General features: G+C 39.8%; 1 protein-coding gene across 6 annotated transcripts in view; it reads left to right on the forward strand.

Moving 5' to 3' along the window:
• disp1 (dispatched homolog 1 (Drosophila)) overlaps positions 1-19,021 on the forward strand; it is a 90,275-nt gene that overhangs the window by 35,427 nt on the left and 35,827 nt on the right. The window contains exon 1 of one of the 6 annotated variants that reach the window (XM_034699340.1): positions 16,737-17,081. The exons of 4 other annotated variants lie outside the window; for them this stretch is intronic. The gene's annotated coding sequence lies outside the window, so the exon portion shown is untranslated. Of the gene's footprint in view, positions 1-16,736; positions 17,082-19,021 lie in introns of those variants that run through there. One more of the 6 variants, XM_034699338.1, reaches the window with a different exon arrangement.

A 19,021-nucleotide genomic window follows, 5' to 3' on the forward strand; every position in this document is an offset into this window, starting at 1 on the left:
ATTTTCATGAAGCAGAATCGTGAACTCGGCAGCATTCTTCTGCTCCGTCTCAACCAGACTTAAGCAAAATCTAACTTAACAGTATGCATCACTTCTGCTTAAGTGTCCTTGCAAAATAAATCTGTTTTTGGTTTCTGTTTTCTTGAACCCACTGTCCTCTTGAGATTTTCTCATGGTCTGAATTTGTTAATGAGTAGAAAGAGCTTTTATGTAGTTGATACGTTAACCTGAAAACACTATACCAGAGACAGTTACGGCCAAATTCCAACAGATCCGTGTCTGTCTCCATTCCGTCATGGCACCGGATCTGATAGGTTTCTATTCTAGTCATGTGTTAACTTCCACTGGATCCACTTCGTTGCATTCCGGCTGCGTCTCCGATCCGGCAGGTTGGAACCCTCTGAATCTGAGACGCAAGACTTCCATTTTTGCCGGATGCCAGATCATGATGCATCAACAGAGCAGATGGAGCGGGACAGGAAGTCAGGCACCAAAACAAAATGAAAACATCCGGTTAATTTTCAGAATAAAACACTCGGTGTCCTCACCAGATCGTATTTCTCTTAATTTCAACAACAACAAACCGTGATGATCAGCGGAGCCAGGCCTGGAGTCAACAGGTCAGAGGTTTTCAGTGTGTGCCGATAGAGAAATTAGCCTTTTGGACCAAAGCCGTTCTTTTAACCAGGCTGTAAATGTTTATGTAATGTTTATTTCTGCTGCAAAGATCGTCTTTTTGGAATTGGTGTGTATGCGGTTTCCGGTGTTTCTGCATCCAGCCTCAAGTGGACGCTTGATGAACTGCAGTTTATAACACTTCAGTGTGGGCTTCATATTTTGAGACCGGAGGTTGCTGGTCAGTAAAAACACATCCGACAAAATACAACATATGAGACAACAGACAATATACAACACAAGAGTCCCTAAACACCACATTAGTCGAACATTAATTCCATGGCATGGAGTTTTTAGCACATTTGTGAGGCAACAGTCGGTTAATATTCTTAATTTTTTCCTTGTGTGTAAATCAAACTATTAATTCATCTTCAAAATTGTTAATATTAATATCATGAATTTACTAATCAGCCTACAGATAAACAGGCATAAATCAGGCCCACCTTTGACACTCTGTGCTCACCTCTTAAAGCGGTAACTTTCAGGCCATGTGTGTTTGATTTGATGCAGTTTCCTTTGTTAATTGGTGTTGCACTTGCAGACAGTCTATCACTGCAGCTTGTTCAGTGTTTTTCTTGCCTTTAAGATTAATGCGACCTCTGACACAGCCTCTCTTTTGTGTTTGATCTCACTCGCTCAGATTATGGAAAGTGAAGAGAGAGAGAGAATTTAAGGCACTGTGAGTCAGGCAGATGGAGGCGACAAGGCAATGAGAGAGATGTGAAACAAACTTTGCTTTGTGTGTGTGTGTGTGTGTGTGTGTGTGTGTGTGTGTGTGTGTGTGTGTGTGTGTGTGTGTGTGTGTGTGTGTGTGTGTGTGTGTGTGTGTGTGTGTGTGTGTGTGTGTGTGTGTGTGTGGAGGGAGAGCAGCTGCAGAGGCCCTGGATCCCGTCTCTTTGGCGCACACCTCTCCACAGGGAGTGGGAAGGGCTCCAAGTGCCCTTAACTCGGCACGAACCGCCCCCACAGCCACAGACAACCAGCCCACTCACACACATGCACACATACCCATGCATACATACCTCATGCACTCAAGGGCCCTGTCACTGGCTTGTTTTCAGCCCAAGTTTTTCTGCATCAGTATTTCTGGCTCACTGTACCAATTAAATTAAATTAAACAACTTTTGTTGGCATGAGAAACCATCCAGGAGGAGGACTGGGCGAAATTTATCTATACACTCTGTAAATGTTTTGGAGCCGAGGAGACCAGTTTCTGGAGTATAAAGTGAAATGTTGTCTCATTCTTGTCTGATATAATATTTCAGCTGCTCAACAGTTCAGGGTCTTCTTTGTTGTATTCTTTGTTTCATGATGCTCCAAATGTTTTCATTGGGTGACAAGTCAAGACTGTAGGCAGGCCAGTTTAGCACCTGGACTCTACTACTACAGAGCCATGCTGTTGTAATACATGCTGAATGTGGTTTGGCATCTTCTTACTGTATTATGCTAGGTCTTCCCTGACAAAAGCATTTTCTAGATGGCAGCATAGTATCTCCAAAATGTGTATGCTGTATATCGTTCAGCATCCCCATACCATCAGGGATGCTGGCTTTGAACTGTGCGCTGAAAACAAACCCGGTGGTCCCTCTCCTCTTTAGAGCGGAGGATGTGGCGTCCAAGATTTTGAAACAGAAGGTCAAGCTTTGATTTATCAGACACCAGGAATGTTTTCCACTTTGCCTCAGTCCGTCTTAATTAAAAAGACTCTACTCTAATGAAGTCATCAGCAGTTCTAGACCATGTTAATATGTGGTGTCCTCTTTGCAGGGTACAGTTGTAACCCGCATTTGTGGATGCAATGACAAACTGTGTTCACAGTTCACAGTTTTTTTGGATGTGATTTCAAGCTCATGCAGTGATGTCCACTACAGAGTCATGTACTTTTTAATGCAGTGGTGCCTTAGGACTTGAAGATCACGTCCATCCAGTATCTAATGCAGCTCCGTGCTACTCAGCTCTCTTCCCACAAATCCTCAAAGGGCCATCCAAGAGCTGGATTGTCCTTGGGTGAGATGACACAGGATGAAGGATGAAGTCACTCCATTTGCCTTGGCACCGGCATCTTTGTTCTCGTCAGTGTGGTAATGTGCCAAGGGTTATTTTCTCAGAGTGCAGCTTTCTGCCCAATCTTCAATGAAAGGGACATGGACATAAAACTCACCCTGTGTAGCCCAACAGATTGCAATGTAGAACAAAGTGTGCTTAAAGTCACGCAAAGCAGAACCATTTTTTTGCTGGTCATCCTGGCATTGCACCATACAACTATATTTAATTCAGTTCACCAGCATGGTTTTATAAGCAGAAGAGACTATAATTGACAACTGATGGCAGATAACATGAAATGAATCAGTTAATCAAACTCATCTTTCCGCTTTTATTCTGGGGTGATTGTAAGGTTTCATTTTGAGGTGTAGTTCTATTAGCTGTTTTAGGGAAGTGCTCATTTATTCAACTAAATGATTAACTCTCACTCTCGCTAGTTACCAACAGAATACAGATACTGCAGTAGTAATACAGATTGCTTTTTCTGGCCCGTTGGTAACAGTGCAGAGGTTTTGCGCGTGATTACATTTTTGGTTATTTATATCTAGCACTTTTGGTTGGTAATTACAATGTAATGGTCACTTTATGATGTATTGAAAACAAATAACTGTGAAAGTTAGCATTTACCCAACAATACCATATATTAAAACAAACAATCTTAAAGAATGAATGAATAAATTAAAAAAAAATAATTGAAAAAAATCTACATAATTAATTATGCAATATTATAACCATTAAAACAATAAAAATTAAGTGTGAAGGACATTTTAATATTTTTTTCTAAATAGATTGGACATGTTAAAATACTGTTATTGAAAATGTTAAAAGTATATGACCACGTTACCGTTATGAATAATAGAGGAATACAGATTAACTGATTTTCAGCATTTTCACATTCAGGATATTTTGGGTGGGGTGAAAGGGCGGGGCTTGATGACACAATGGAATTCCTTAGCATAACCCCGCCCCTTACATTGAGTTGTAACTAAAGCAGAGCTTGCATTAGCATCCGTGGTTCACCTGCGCAATCTTGAGTTACTACACCTGCTTCAGCCAGAGTGTCCATGCGAGAGGGTAGATTTTGCCATTACAATAATATGTTATTAATGACGGTAATAATGATAATACTATACAACTTTAAAACATAGTAGATGTTATTACCAAATATGTTTGTGTAAATTATTTAGCCTGTTCAGAGCTAGGTCAAGGGTGCCCAACATTTTTTGAACCAAGATCTTCAGTCCTTTTAATGTTACCAGTCTGCGTAGATCTAATTTACATTAAGTTTCAGCATGGCAGACAAACACACACATACCTCTGTTTTGTCTGTATTTGTGGGGACAGCAGAAGCAGGTTTTTGGGAACACTGACATAATTAACGCCTCAACTTGCCCATGGTGTGTGTTTCACATGCACCAGAAATCCAAGATGGCGGGCTACAGGTTTGTTTTTGTCTTCTGGGCTCTGCTAGGTTTAATTTCATATTTACAAGGAAGCCTGCCTCGTCTTTATCACTACACCGCAGTGTGCAGTCAATTAATATGTTATGGTAAATAGTTTTTAATTTACCACTCCGTACATTTGCTGCTCACTGAAGAAGACACTCAATAAGCATACAGACGATGTTCTTCTATGGTGTTTTACATGACAGGCTGTTTATTGCCACCTATTGGTCTAATTTGCTTATGAGGGTGTTTATCTAGATACATGTTGGCATAGCCTTGGTTGTTTGTTATGGTGTGGGTTGGCGATGGAGAGTCCATGAGATATATAAAAATGTCAGTGTTTGTGTTCTGGGGTTGACTGTATGTGATATTGGTGACACACATGCACACAACACAAATACTGTCTAAAACTAACACTGCAAAACACACCTTATCAGAACACTTGATCGAAACCGTCCAATACAAAAAGCTGAAAAGAGTATGTGATGGTCGTGTTCTGCTGTAAAGTTCAGCTCTTTTGTTAAGCTCATATTCAAGATAACGTTAGCAATGTGGAGATCCTTGAGCAGCAGATGATAATGGAGATACAGGAAGTGCTTTGAAGTGGTCTGGAAGTTTCTAGACTCAGCATTCCAGCTGCTGACTGTGGTGACACTAAAGCTTCAATATATCTCCCAAGTCTGGAATTTGTATTTGAAAAAGCAAAGGGAGAGCGTTTTACCTCTACACCCCATTCTCTCCTCATATCCCTCCCTCTCACACCAACACTCTTTCCATCCTTCTCAGTTTGTTTCCTTCTAACTGTTCTTCATTTTGTCCTCCTCCATGTCTCTTCTGTCCCGGTATTTCTGTCTGCCAAAACGGATCATGACAGCAGGATGTGATCTAACACCTCTTGAACATTTTCAACCCATAAAATAAGGTGATGATTTTTTCTTTCTTGCCTCCCCAAGGCCATAGTCCCCACGCCTTAGAGGCCCCAAGGGGCCCCTGGAGAAATTTGACACATGGATGTGATCTTTCAAGTTTTATCACAGTTTCTCTTCAGAGTCCAGACGGCCCATTTCTGCTTCAGATTCCTTCTGTCAGAAAATGTGTTCCAATATTTCGGACTTTGTTTGCTGTATTATCATCACTGTAATGTGGTCTTACTACAAGATTCAAATGTGTTTAAACTACATTTGTACTCATATATTTCAGTATTTCTGAATTTGTTTTCAGCCTTCATGTTCACCTGGTTTGGAGGTTTGATTTCAAAGATGTGAGAGACAAATTAAGTTAAGTTGTCTTGATCAAAAACACAAACCAAACATGTGTCCGCCATTGTCCTGCAGCGAAAAAATAAAAGAGACTAATGGATTCCAAGGCAAAGCAGTGGTCAGCCGAGGAGACAAGCTGCCGTTGTCCACCATCGTTGTTGTGAGGGAAAGTTTGCGCTAGCGCTGCTGGGAAAAGTGGTCCTGAAAATCTGACGCCATGACGTGGCTCATCCACGAGCTCCAGCAGGCGGAAAAACATACAGGTGCCGTGTTGGTTCGCAAGTTCAACCAGCTCCGAACCAGCATGAGCACCAGATGTATGATAGAGAATTTAGGCTAAAGCTCACTTGGACAGAAAGCATATCACTGGAGAAGGTGTAAAACAGCCCCAGAGTTAGTGTACATTTGAGTAGTTGTTAAAAGAGACCTGAGACCTTTTATACTTGTTTTCACCTTCCTTTATGTTGGCTTCGGACACATAATAGGGCAGCTTTCCGTGATTTTTCAGCTCAGTTAAACTGGCGTTTGTGAAAACCCTCATTTCAGCACTATTCATCCTCAACCTTAAACGCAAAGTTTTGGCTGCTGTTACATTGATATGAAGTTAGGCACAACTTGTGGATGTTACTTTACAGTTTTGTAGTCATGTAATGACCCGAGAGTTATGCCTCTATAGAAAAAGGTCTGAGGCTAGCTGTTAGCATCCACGCTAGCTCCCCATTACATGTTAGCTATTGTAACCTGCTATGTTACAGCTCATGGTTCCAAGCCTAAATGGAAGGTCTTCAAAGAGGAAACAGCCCCAGATTTCAGTAACAGTTAAAACCAAATCCAGCTCATTCTGGCTTTAGTTAACAAAGGAGTCATCAGAGAAGTGGTGAGCACAAACAGCTGTTTGTTGCTGTTGTCCTGAAAACATGACAACTTTCCATTGTTTCCTGGTGCCTTCGTCTTTCTGAGATAAAATAGGTTATCTGTGACTCTCTTTCGAAAACAAAAGAACACTTATGAGTAACTTTCCGACAGTTACTGAGTCAACATAGTGTATTCGGAAGAAAAAGCTGAGCGGTGAAATGGACTTTCCAGGCGAGGGAAGGGAAGGGAAAATTGAAACAGCTTCCAGGTGTGCCTGTGCTGGGAAGAGCTGCCAATATTGACATGGGACTGGCTCTATCATGTCTCTAAAAGACTGGCTTTAGTCCCTCCCTCTATCCTCTTCTTCAGAGTGTAATAGAAGAACATAGTCATCTAGAGCTCCACATCTCCTCTATCTCTCTTTCCAGCGCCAACTCAGTCGAGGCAGATGTCTGTCTAACATGAGTCTGGTCCTGCTGGAGGTCTCTGCCTGTTAAAGGAACTTTGTCCTTGCTGCTGTAACTTGCTAAATGCTGCAAAGTGCTCTGCTCATGGTGGATTAAGATGAGATCAGATTTAGTCATGTCTGTGAGGGGACTGGATCTGATCCTGTCCTGAAATAACATTTGTTTTGATTTGGTGTGATATAAATAAAGATTGATTAATTGAGTATCACTTCCAGGTCTTATCAATTCTTGAATTAAATTCCATTATTTTTGGAAAGTGAAAAAATCTCCATGGCTATTTGAAGAACAAATATTAGCTTGCTTTGAATGTTGGGACATTTAGGCTCTCAAAAGTGAACTGTCAGCTGTGACAAGCATCTTCCTTTGTCCTTTATTTGTAAAAAATAACATTAATTGAACAATAGAAAATTAAAAAAAACACACGAGAATATAACACAATATCAACATACATGGTGCATTTCGCTTACCTGAATGCTGTTGACTCAACAGTGATAAAGAGGTGTAACTCCTTCACCACGAATCCTGTCACAGAGACATTTCTCCAGTTTCTCGTTGTTCATTTTGCCCTTCATCCCCAAAGTGAACAGAGTTTCTGCTCGGTAGTGTTTGTTTACAGAAACCAGGGTGGAGGAGAGCTCCATTAGACGTAATTTGCGTACCTCAATATAAAGGCAAATGCGAGCTCAGCTATGCATTGAACTTGTGTGTGGCAAGACTAGAGCTGGGCGATATTAAAAATTATGTTATCAAGATAAAATATTTCAAATCAGTCGATATCGAAAACTATCACGATAAATATCAAATCATTATTTCATTTAAATTCAAGTGCAGATTTTTGGTCCTTAGTGAAAGTTGAGGAAACCAGACGGTTTGTTAGCTAGTATCTGGATTTAGTTTTCAGATAAGGTTCTTGAATCCATCATTTCTGACAGTGCTAAGTAAGTAAGATTAGTTTTTTCTTGGGGCGCTGGTGGCCTAGCGGTCTGGGCGCCCCGCATGTGGAGGCTGCAGTCCTCGTTGCGGAGGTGGCCGGTTCGATTCCTGGCCGTGACTGTTTTCTGCATGTCTTCCCTCACATCTCTGCTCCCCACATGTCCTGTCTCTCTCAGCTGTCCTATCAAATCACCCCCCCACCCGTTTCAGTTGTGTTTATATTCCGCTCCAAATGTCTTTAAGCCTGCCTACCTCTTACCCTGCGACATGATTGGCTGTTATAAAATTATTGCCCAGCCCTAGACGAGATATTACAACACCTGAGATGGGCAGTTTTGTGTACAGGACACCGCAGCATATCCAATTCAGTGCATTCTCTCAAATTCCTACCATGTTGAAGAAGTTGCTTCAACTTATTAGACGTGCTTCCTCCCTTTCATGAAATGTCTTTGCCACAAGTCGTGTACTCTGCTGTGTCATTATCTCTTTCAGTGAAGCTTAGCCAAACTTTTGACCGTTTGCTGCAGTCTGTCATGATCCTCTCCTCACAACTTTGCTGACATACTGCGTCACTAGTGACGTAATGTTACGTTAGCAAGGCAGGTCCTGGCAGATAAGAACAGCTTTCATGGACTGCAAAATTCCCACTGAGGTTTAATCCTGAAAGATTTATGTTGCTGCTTGGACCAGAAGAGCGGAACAGAAATTCACGTACCCTATTGAATCCATGAATCTCAGAAATGTAGTTGTCAATACCTAAGCCTGCTGCTAGAGAGAGGAGCAGGAGGAGTGGGTGTGAGTGTTAAGCAGAGAGACAGAGAGAGCATGAGGATAGATAGACTGTAACGATAATGAGCTGACAGATGCCAAGCTAAACGGTGAGTGACATCAGTCCGAGTCATGATGAAACATAAGCCTGTGTCTTGTTGTTCTGAAGATGAAGGCTTGATAATTAATAATCAATACTTGTGATCTCAGAATCAATCAAAGTAAGGGATTTGGATTTTTCCAATCATTGAACAGCTCTATCTCTTGTACTAAATATACGATCCTTGCTTTGCGACAGGTGATCAGTGTCAAAAGAACGACATCGGTTGCTCTTAAGCCCCTGACACCATGTGAAATGTTCTGGAAACAGCCACAATTAAAAGTCTGAGCCTTGTTGTGCCAAAACTGTGCTTATCTTAAAGCAACAGCAGTGAAACAACAGGCCTCTGTTCCTAATTCTGGAACGTTATCTTGTTCCTCTGCCAAATAATTGCAGCTGGTCAGTATTTGTTCTGTTTACAATTTAAAACCTGACAGCACAGTTTGGTCTTTGGCTCATGGAAAAAATAATTACACTGATTTTAGTCAAATTCAACACCAAGTGTTTGGAACGTGCCTCTGGAGATGACTGTCTTCAAAGTAGTTTCACTGATAATGATTCAGAGTTTTTCTCTAGTGATGGCATTAGGTTCAAATCTGCAAAACATCAGTTTGTTTTAATGATGATCCCTAGACCCCAATTTTGGGATGCTGGTCAGCTCAGACCCTTTGTTGGAGAACCCAGCCAATCAGATCTGTGGCTAATACACACTACCTTCAGTAGGGGTGCATTTATGCTCCAGTTTGAACTAGTATTGTTCCGAAGTGACGCATTTGCTAGTCAAGAAAAAAATGAATTGTGCTCAATTTATTCAACACAGCTAGATCAAACAGCAACCAGCAATTAAAGCCAATGCAAAAGTGGTAAAAACTGCAGTTCCTTGAGTGTCCACTTTGGGCTGGTTCCAGAAGTACCAGAAACCACGTACACACCCATTCAAAAAGCAGATTTTTACAGCAGAAATAAACATGTTTACAGCCTGGTACAAAAAGCTGTTAACGAGGAGGCTCAAAGCCCACCTCTTTAGCTCACACTAGCTCAAAAGTTCCGTTGAGTTCAGCATTTCCAATATGGCTCCCGCCAACAATTGGCTTCAAGCTGGTAAGAGCGAGTGTTTTCAAGCAAGTGAATGAGCGTTTGGACCGTATATGGGTTACACCTCACTAGTGACTAGTGATGTGCGGATCGATACTGAAATATCGATACTTCCGATACCAGATCTTTATACTCTAAAATCGATTCTCAAATCAAAATATCGATACTTTTGATACTTCAATCATTTGAGGCAATGTATGTCATTAACAGGAACAAAGTGGAAAGTAACTAAATCAATGAGATCTCTAAATGATACGTGGTTGGTGGGAACTACTAGTTCTAGTTTTTAATAATTAAACAATAATTTATTGTAATTGTTTTATTGTTTTACTTATTTTCTTTTTTGTTTATGTTTAAAACACCATTTTCACATATTTCGTATGATTGTGTCCTCTGTTTGGTTTTTCTGTTGTTGTATTAGCTCGGCTATATCGTAAATGAGGCCTCTACCTCGATATACTTACGAGTTTAAAATAAATAAATAAATTACTCAGAAATGCACTACTTTTTTAAGATTTACCAGACACAATAGGTGTATTTGCACAAAGTATTGGTATCGGATCGGTATCGCCGATACCAGCCTGAATTTTACTCAGTATCGGATCGGAAAGGGAATCGGTGGTATCGAACATCACTACTAGTGACATGACACTAAACAACCGGATAGGAAAGTGAGTTTTTTTGTCACACTGTCAACAGGAAAAGTGAAATCATAAACCATATACTAAATGTGCTCTAAGTCTTTCAGCAGATTGATGTCCCTATGTCACCTTTGCTATCAGAATTGAGTATTTGCGATGCTGGGTGATAAGTAAAAAAGCCTGGTAATAACTGTATTTGTTAATCAAGTAAGGCACCAAAATGGTTTCCATAATTTCAATTCCAAAAGAACTATCAAGATGCTTTGCTGTGTTTGAATTTCAATAATAAAAGAGACATTTTATTCATCAAGCAAATGTCTGTTATTAATTCAAACACAGTTATAAAATGCAGTCCAAATTCCCCACAGCTAAAAGCATCATTTCATGTTTCGTCCATGGAAAAAGTCCAACATTTGAAAAATCTGAAATGTTTGTAAAGTTGGAACCCAGATACATGACAATAATCAAAACTAATCTGAATTGGAATCATTAAAGTCCAAGCATGACCCATCCCTTCTTATGAGCACTAGTTCATTTTATTGAAACAGACAACTACAAAGCATTCAATGGCTTACGCTTTGACATGCCTCAGGCCCAGCTGTGCGAGAGTGGTACACCCGCTGCTTAAGACCATGGCCTGCTATATGAACTGTGTCTTAATCCTGGGGGACATCTGAAATTAAAGCCAGGTACGGCCCTCTGCCTTCCCTGAGAAAAAAACCCTCCCCTGCATAGAAAAAGCTGCTGTTATTTAGGGTTGTGCATTTCCTGAAGTCTCCAGGGTTAAAGGGGTTTCCTTTAAGGAAATCAAGGGCCTTAGATGAATTACAAACTCTTCTGTTGTTGTTGTTGTGCATATAATGAGCTTAAAATGTTGTGTACACAAACCTAGTACGATCAAAATGGGTTTAAAGTGTGTGAGAGTGTGTGACTGTAACCTTTTGTCTACCGTTCAAATTTCTTGCTACTTCTTAGACTACGACATTTGTGCACACTTCTGCCTGTAGGCTCCACCCACTCTGTAGTTTGTTAAATACCTTAATTTTGGACACTGAATAGATACTGCTGCTAAAACTTTCAGCAGCTAAAGTTAACATACTCTCATTATGGAGACAATGATGCGGCTTAAGCATACATTCTCTACCTTAAAGCTTGACTGTAACTGACTCGTTTGATAAACTTCCTTGAGTTCATTCACGAGGCAATGCTTTCGTTAGCTGAATGACACCGTGTAGCTCCACAGTGTAAAGTGGGCTTTCGTCAGACAAGCCAGATTTTTAATGATAGGAACTTTTCACACAATATACTTACCTCCTATTTTATTTGTTAAAATGTTTATCAAAAGTATTTGATTATATATTTGGTGTTTTTTATGTTACTAAGTACACAATATTTAAATTGACATTTAAAAGTCATTCAAATGTCAATTTCTTTATGATAACCCTTTTAAAAGTAGATTATATTTTACTTTAATTTCAGATACACTTTGAACATATGTGGTATACTATAACTATTAACATATGATACAATATCATACGATAATGAAACACGAGTTCAACACTTCAATTACCCAAGGACCCACAAAAAATCACCACCCATGGGTCCCAGAGACTCACTGCATTGAAAACCTAATGACTGTGCCCTTGGCAAGAGGCAATCTTAAAATATGAAACACATGAGGAAGTGCTAAAAACTGCAGTTCACTGAGCATCCACTTGAGGCTGGCTGCAGAAACATTGTAAACCACATACACACCCATTCAAAACAGACGATCTTTGTAGCAGAAATAAACATCTTTACACCCTGGCACAGAAAACAGTTTAGGTCTAAATAGCTAATTCCTCTATCGGCACACACTGTTTTAGATCATTTATTTAAAATAAAAGTATCTCATCACATCATATAGGGACTGGTTCATATTTTGTCAGTTGTGTTTTTAGTACTATGCCAATGCTTAATCAGTGTCTTGAACTAATTACCTCATAAACTGCACAATTTAAAAATACTAAGATGAGGTTGTATTGATTTTGACAGCCTCACCTCACTGAAGGCCGTAGTCAGCTCAGGCTTTTATTACCTTAAGTGAGGAGGTAGAATAGCATGAGATTGCAGTTATGAAACATAAAGATAAAAGCGGAGCCAACACCTCTGAACTGTAATTATTATTTTAAGTTATCTGCTGTTAAAGAAAAAAATCAATTAAGTGCAGTTTCAGAAACAAAAGTGAACAGCTGATTTAGGAACAAGGACAAACTGATGAAGTCATTATGTGGTTAGACTTCAGACAACTTAATGCTGTGTAGCTCATCCTAAGAAATGTTTAAAGCAGACTTATTATACTCGTTTTCACCTTTCATTATGTCAGTCTGAGACACCTATAGAGTGGCTTTGCAGCTCAGTAAACTCCTTTTTAAAGTGGCGTTTCTGTAAACCCTCATTTCAGCCCTTTCAGTGTCTACCTGCTACTCAGTTTTTGGCTGCTCTTACAGTGATATAAAGTTAGGCACAACTTGTGGATGTTACTCTACACACAGCTTGTTGTCATGAAAGTTGCCTGCTGGACTCTGGCGGCTACAGCTACTATTACTACTTCTACTATCCATCTCATCACTATCATCACTATCATCACTATCATCACTATCATCGCTCTCTCTCTCTCTCTCTCTCTCTCTCTCTCTCTCTCTCTCTCTCTCTCTTATTCTCTACTATCCCTCTTTCCAACCCCAACTCAGTCTCAGCAGATGGCTGTCTAACATGAGTCTGGTTCTGCCTGAGGTTTCTGCCTGTTAAAAGGAAGTTTTTCCTTGCCGCTGTAGCTTGCTAAATACTGTGAGGTGCAATGCTCATGGTGGATTAAGATGAGATCAGATTGAGTCTTGTCCTGTCTTGGTGTTGAGTCTCTGTAAATAATATAACATAGAGTACGGTCTAGACCTGCTCTGTTTGTAATAGCGTCTAGAGATAACGTTTGTTGTGATTTGGCGCTATACAAATAAAGATTGATTGATGAAAGTTATGCCTCTACAGAAAATGTCTGATACTCGCCGTTAGCTCCTCATTATAGCTATTAGCTCACAGCTATTCCTACATTGCCTGTGGTAATAACCTTAGTTAGACACAGCTTGTGGTCCCGGTCCTTTATGGAGGGTCTTCATAGATGGCAAAGCCCCAGGTTTCAGTATCAGTTGTGACACAAATCCAGCTCATTCAGGCTTTTGTTTACAAAGGAGTCTTCAGAAAAGTGGCGAGCACAAACAGTCCTGGGAAGTTCTCAAAACAAGCTGCTTAGAAAAGACCGAAACACATCCCGGATTAACATCTGTGTGTCACATATTCTTAAACTTTGCAGAGGTTTAGTTTGGACATCCATCATAGTCACATTACGTATTAAAATATTGTTTCCTTTAAAGTCTACTTTGGACATCATGTATAGAAAGTATTTAGCATTATTGAAGTGATACTCTATTCCCTTTATTTTTTGTTTTAATAACCCATGTTTATAATCATAGAATAATGTTTTTATGAGGCCAGCTAACTTTGATTACCACTTATTTGTGTTGGAGCAAACACCAGATGAAGATGTTTCACACTGTATGCTGCGTTTCTGCTGAGCCCCATTAATAGGTTAGGACATTAAAGATATAAGTTTAACCATGTAATCATTTCTTTTACACTTATATTTCATATGTGTTCCAATGAAAGGCTAGGCCAGTAGCATACTTACAACTTTGCCTGTTTTTGTAGAATTGACTTTAGCAGGTAACATAGCAACCGTGCAGTTGAAATGACAAACAAGTTTGGGCAACTCGTGGCAAAATTCTTCTGCTTTTTCTTTCTTTTGGAAAGCTGAGACTGATTTTTGTTGGTTTAGTGCGAGGTTAGAGCTGATATGTTTATTATGAAGCCAGTTAGCTTTCTTTTGAAGACTGTTTTGACAGGCCTATAGTTTTTACTGTTTCAAAAACAGTTAACCTTTCCTGCTTCAGCTTCCTAACAGTAGAAAGTTGATACTTTCTTCTGCTTCAGGGCAAAGCTGTGTCTAACTTCAGGGTCAACACATTTCACGTTGACCCCCCAGCAGCAAGAAAGACCTGGGAACCCAGTCTGGATTTAGACACACTGCCTAAACTGTACATTCATTGTGTTTCTTACAACTACTGAGTACTATTTGCTCTGCTCTCCTGCTGCTCCAGAACTATCATAGTTTAATCACAATCTATCCCCCACATGTTAGCACCCATTGACTGATTATAGACCAGACAGAAGTGATCTTGCTAGTGGACTGACATCACTGCCCTGCCACTGAACACAAAATGAACTTGTTGATTAAACGTCAAACATCACTCACACAGGTCCGGGGCTAATCACGACAACAAGGAAATTCCAAGTAGGCTGTCTGGTTGTAGGGCCACAAGGGCCGGTTTACTGTGACAGTAAACATATCATACAGGTTGCAGTTACTAGGGATAGATATGAGTTCTCATTATTCGAGGATCATTTCATTATGCCCATGAATGTTCTCCTACAGCCAAACAGTAGGCTACGTTGGGGAGGTCCGTGTTCGTGACTTAACATTGGTTCCGTAATCACATGTATTCCTCAACATTCATTGATTTCTCCGCCCCAAGAAAGTCAAAAGGGGGTGTGATATACAGGCCTACTAAAAAGAGCTTAGGAGACACTAAAAAAGACAAATTAGGCAAAAAAAAGAAAGCTCTATAAGATCACGCAGTCAAATTTAAAATGCTTTTAAATGAAACCAAGCTAGCGGCTCACTGTAAACACACCAAGTGGAGCCGACACAGGTAAGCCAGCAGTGCAACATCAAGATGACAGATGCACAAAACACAGAATATAACATGCAAACCACCATTCAAGTTTGTATAGAGTCAATGAATTGTGTAGTTTTATGTAGCCTAGTTCAATTTATACTATAAGAGTAATGTTTTTGCAAATAGTGTGTTACCAGAAGAACATAAGGTGAAAAACTGCCTCGCTAGAAAGATATGAAGTCAAAAACGCTGTAGTCAGTGCAGAAAATGATGAGCACAAATTTGTAGTTTGTTTGATACCAACACTACTTCCCTGCTAAAGTTCACCTCAAATTAATGTCACGCAGCAACATCTGGTCTAAAAATATGAGTCCAATGCGGAAGTGCTAAAAACTGCAGTTCATCAAGGATGATACACACAAATTCAAAAAAGACGAAATTTACAGCAGAAATAAACATTTTTACAGCCTGGTAAAAAAGACGAGTGTAATCTGGATAGATCATTTCTCGATCGGCACACACTGTACGGAGGGTGAATTTTTTTCTGACGCCGCAATTTTGAAGATATTTAGATTACGAGTCTTCTAATGAGAGGCACAGTTGACTTGATTGACAGGTGGGAACACTGAGGCTCAAAGCCCACCTCTTTACGTCACAATCACTCGACAGCAACAATATGGCTCAAAATACGATTGGCCTCAAAATAGCGCTTCAGAAACAGATGGGGGACGTCAGAGATACTACGTCCATATTTTATACAGTCTATGGTGTTACAAGAAGAACTAAAGGTGAAACACTGTCTCGCTAGCAAGATATGAAGTCAAAAACGCTGTAGTCAATGGAGAAAATGATGATCAAAAATTCGTAGTTTGTTTGATACCAACACTTCCCTGCTAAAGTTAACCTCAAATTAATATCCAGATCATCACGGACAATCTCAACTCAACTTTATTTATATAGCACCTTTCATACATAAAAACATGCAGCCCAAAGTGCTTCACAGAGTAACAGACAGTCAGAAAACAACAGCAATGGTAAAATTATAAAAGGCATGATTAAAAAAGAAATACTTAAAAAGAAAAAAATCCACACAGTAAAATTAATAAAATAAGTAGTGGAAAGAAAAGTTAAATATAAGGTAGAATTAACAAGATTAGATGAACACAAAATAAATAAGATAAATAAATACATGTTAAAACAATGGTTTAGATAATAATGATTAAAATAATACAAATAATAATAATAATAATAATAATAATAATAATAATAATAATAATAATAATAATAATGCAGTCCAGGGCTAAAATAAACTACTCCAAATTAAAAGCTAGATTAAAAAGGTAAGTCTTAAGTTTACTTAAAAAAAAAATCCAAATGGCCGTCCCCCTTCACCCTTTGACTGAAGCTATCTGGTTTCTTCAACTTTCACTCAATACCAAAAATCTGCCTTTGAATTTAAATCGAATAATGATTTGATATTTATTGTGATAATTATCGATATTGACTGATCTGAAGTACTTTAGCGTGCTAACATAATTTCCAATATTGCCCAGCTCTACTATAGCCTACACTAGTGAACCATTCAACCCTGTTCAAACTCTCCTCGTGATCTTTATGGTTTTCACATAAATATAACGGGGGAGATGTCTCGGTGCGTGCCTCCACTGTGGCAGTGAGTGGGTTAAAGCAGACAGTGTGACCGTCCTATCAGGTCTCTGCAGTGCAGTCCCAGCCCACCTCGTCCTGCCTCCGTCCCTCCGGAGAGGGCAGGGAGCGGGGAGCGGGGGCTGGTGAGTGTGTGTGTGTTTGTGGCTGTTTGTCATGCTCGCAGGACACACTCCCATGAGAAACAGTCCGCTCCTCTCGTGAATGCTTGTGGCTCTTTCAGGGTTAGCAGTGTGTTTTTGGACACTTTTGCACATTTCGATTAGGATCGAGAGATTCTTCACTTTCCGTGGTTGTGACGGAGCGCCGCGTGCTGGAGATCCCGACGGAGATTACCGGGAGACAAAAAAAAAAAAAAACACGGTAGGATGTTGCTGTATGCTTTTCAGACTGACATATTTTTACATTTTTGATGGACTTCAGTGACCTTTCAGACGACAAAGGGATTTCGGTACAAGCACAGTGTGTTTTTCTGTGTTCACAAGTCGAGCTATGGGAAGTTGAGAGTAGTTTGGGTCCATGCGTCTCGGCAGTGGAGCGTCAGTGTGTCTGTGTCCACTGAAAGCGAACTACACGGATAAGAGTGAACCTATTTCCTCCTTTAACTCTTTCTGTGCAGAGCTGTATTACTACCCTGCATAGTAGCGTTAATCCAGAGTTTAACAGTACAGTGTAAATTAGTAGATTAGTGAAAAACAGGTTTGTGTAATCTCAGGCAGTCAATCAACCAAGAGTGAGCTATGAGAAAGCTTTCTGTGGGAATAACAGTCATTGAATTTTAAAATCTGCCAAAGTTTATCACTCCTGTTTGTTGCCCCTAAAAACCTCCTCCTGTTGGACATGGTTACCTTTTATTAAGATAGATCAGACATCATAATCAGACTCATTTAAGTGAGATTACAACCACTACATCACTGAATTTAAAGGGCTACATTCATTTTCAAATAAAGTTTTCAAATGATTGTCAGAGGCCAGGATGACACTGATATAAAGAGTTAATTTGTGTGCTTGACCCTCTTGTTTAAAAACTGTTTTAATACAGTTAAACAGAGGATATGAATGCATTTAATTATATTTTATTGATTAACTAGTAATCCTAATGATTGTGTCGATGAAATGATAAAAATAGCAGATTCCCTTGCTCTGTTGACCTAATTTGCCTTGAGCAAGCACTGTCAAATTGGTATGCTTAACAGCCAAGCTGTGAAAGAGTAACCTGAGGGGGTCGCGATGTCCAAAACTTCTCCTGACAACCAGAAAAAGAGAATGTGTCCTCAAGCCCCGTCTAGCCAGCACCCAGCCGGGAAAGCTCTGCCGTTGTTTTTGTTGATATTATTAAAGGCAATGTGGTTATTGACAGCGTCTTGACTGATTCCTTGTAATTACTGCCTATTAGTTTTAATTAAAGGGATGCAGGATGCTTTGCCGTGTGTTGTGTAGCTGCCTGTCGCCCAGGGTCTCTCCATCTATCTCACACCCCATAATCATAAACTTAACTTGAAAGACAGCAGAAGAGGTGCTTTGTCATCACCTGTGGTCTTCCTAACCAGTCGCCCTGGGAATCATTACATACGTGGGTTTTTTGGTCGATGTGCTTGGATGTTTAAAAGTGAAACACACCTAGTGGTCTGCTTGCAAAGGAGTGGTGCGGTTTGAGGACTGAGTGTAGTTATTCAGTCCATTGAAGCTGCAGGTTTTATTGTTAGATAAGAGAGAGATGTAAATCTGTTTCATTTATAAGTCTAGACATGGTGTGACATGTTAGTTTAAGATAGAGCAATTTATTTTAGGACTTTTTAGGGTCACTTCATTTCATGTTTGCTCTTATTGAAAATAAGCTCATCTAAACAACTCTCGTCTCTGATAACCGTAGACTCATGGTTTGCTCTCAGTCTCCTGTGAGGTTAAATGTTGCTGTTGTTCATTTTTGCCATAGAGGAATTTAAACGTGTATCAAGCACATCCATGACTCTCCTTTATCTGCTACTGGATGGTTTTCTGAAAGTGAACTCCTTGGAAACTGCGTACAGAAATGTGATAGAGCCGTAGAAGAGATTTGGTATAGTCACTTGAAAGTAGGAGGAAATCCTTATTCCCATTCTTAAAACAACACTCATTCATTTACTTTTCATTTTCTGCTACAGCAAATAACCACCAGGTTACCAAGCTAGACTATCTGCAATACAATTAAAATCAAAATCTTTTCTGTGTGTCTGTTTGACCACCTAAATCAGCTGACTGTTTTTCATTAAAGAAACAACAACAGAACTATAGAAGCCTGTTTATCCTCTTTCTTCGCTCGT

This window comes from Notolabrus celidotus, chromosome 13, assembly GCF_009762535.1.
Source record: "Notolabrus celidotus isolate fNotCel1 chromosome 13, fNotCel1.pri, whole genome shotgun sequence".
Taxonomy (NCBI): domain Eukaryota; kingdom Metazoa; phylum Chordata; class Actinopteri; order Labriformes; family Labridae; genus Notolabrus; species Notolabrus celidotus.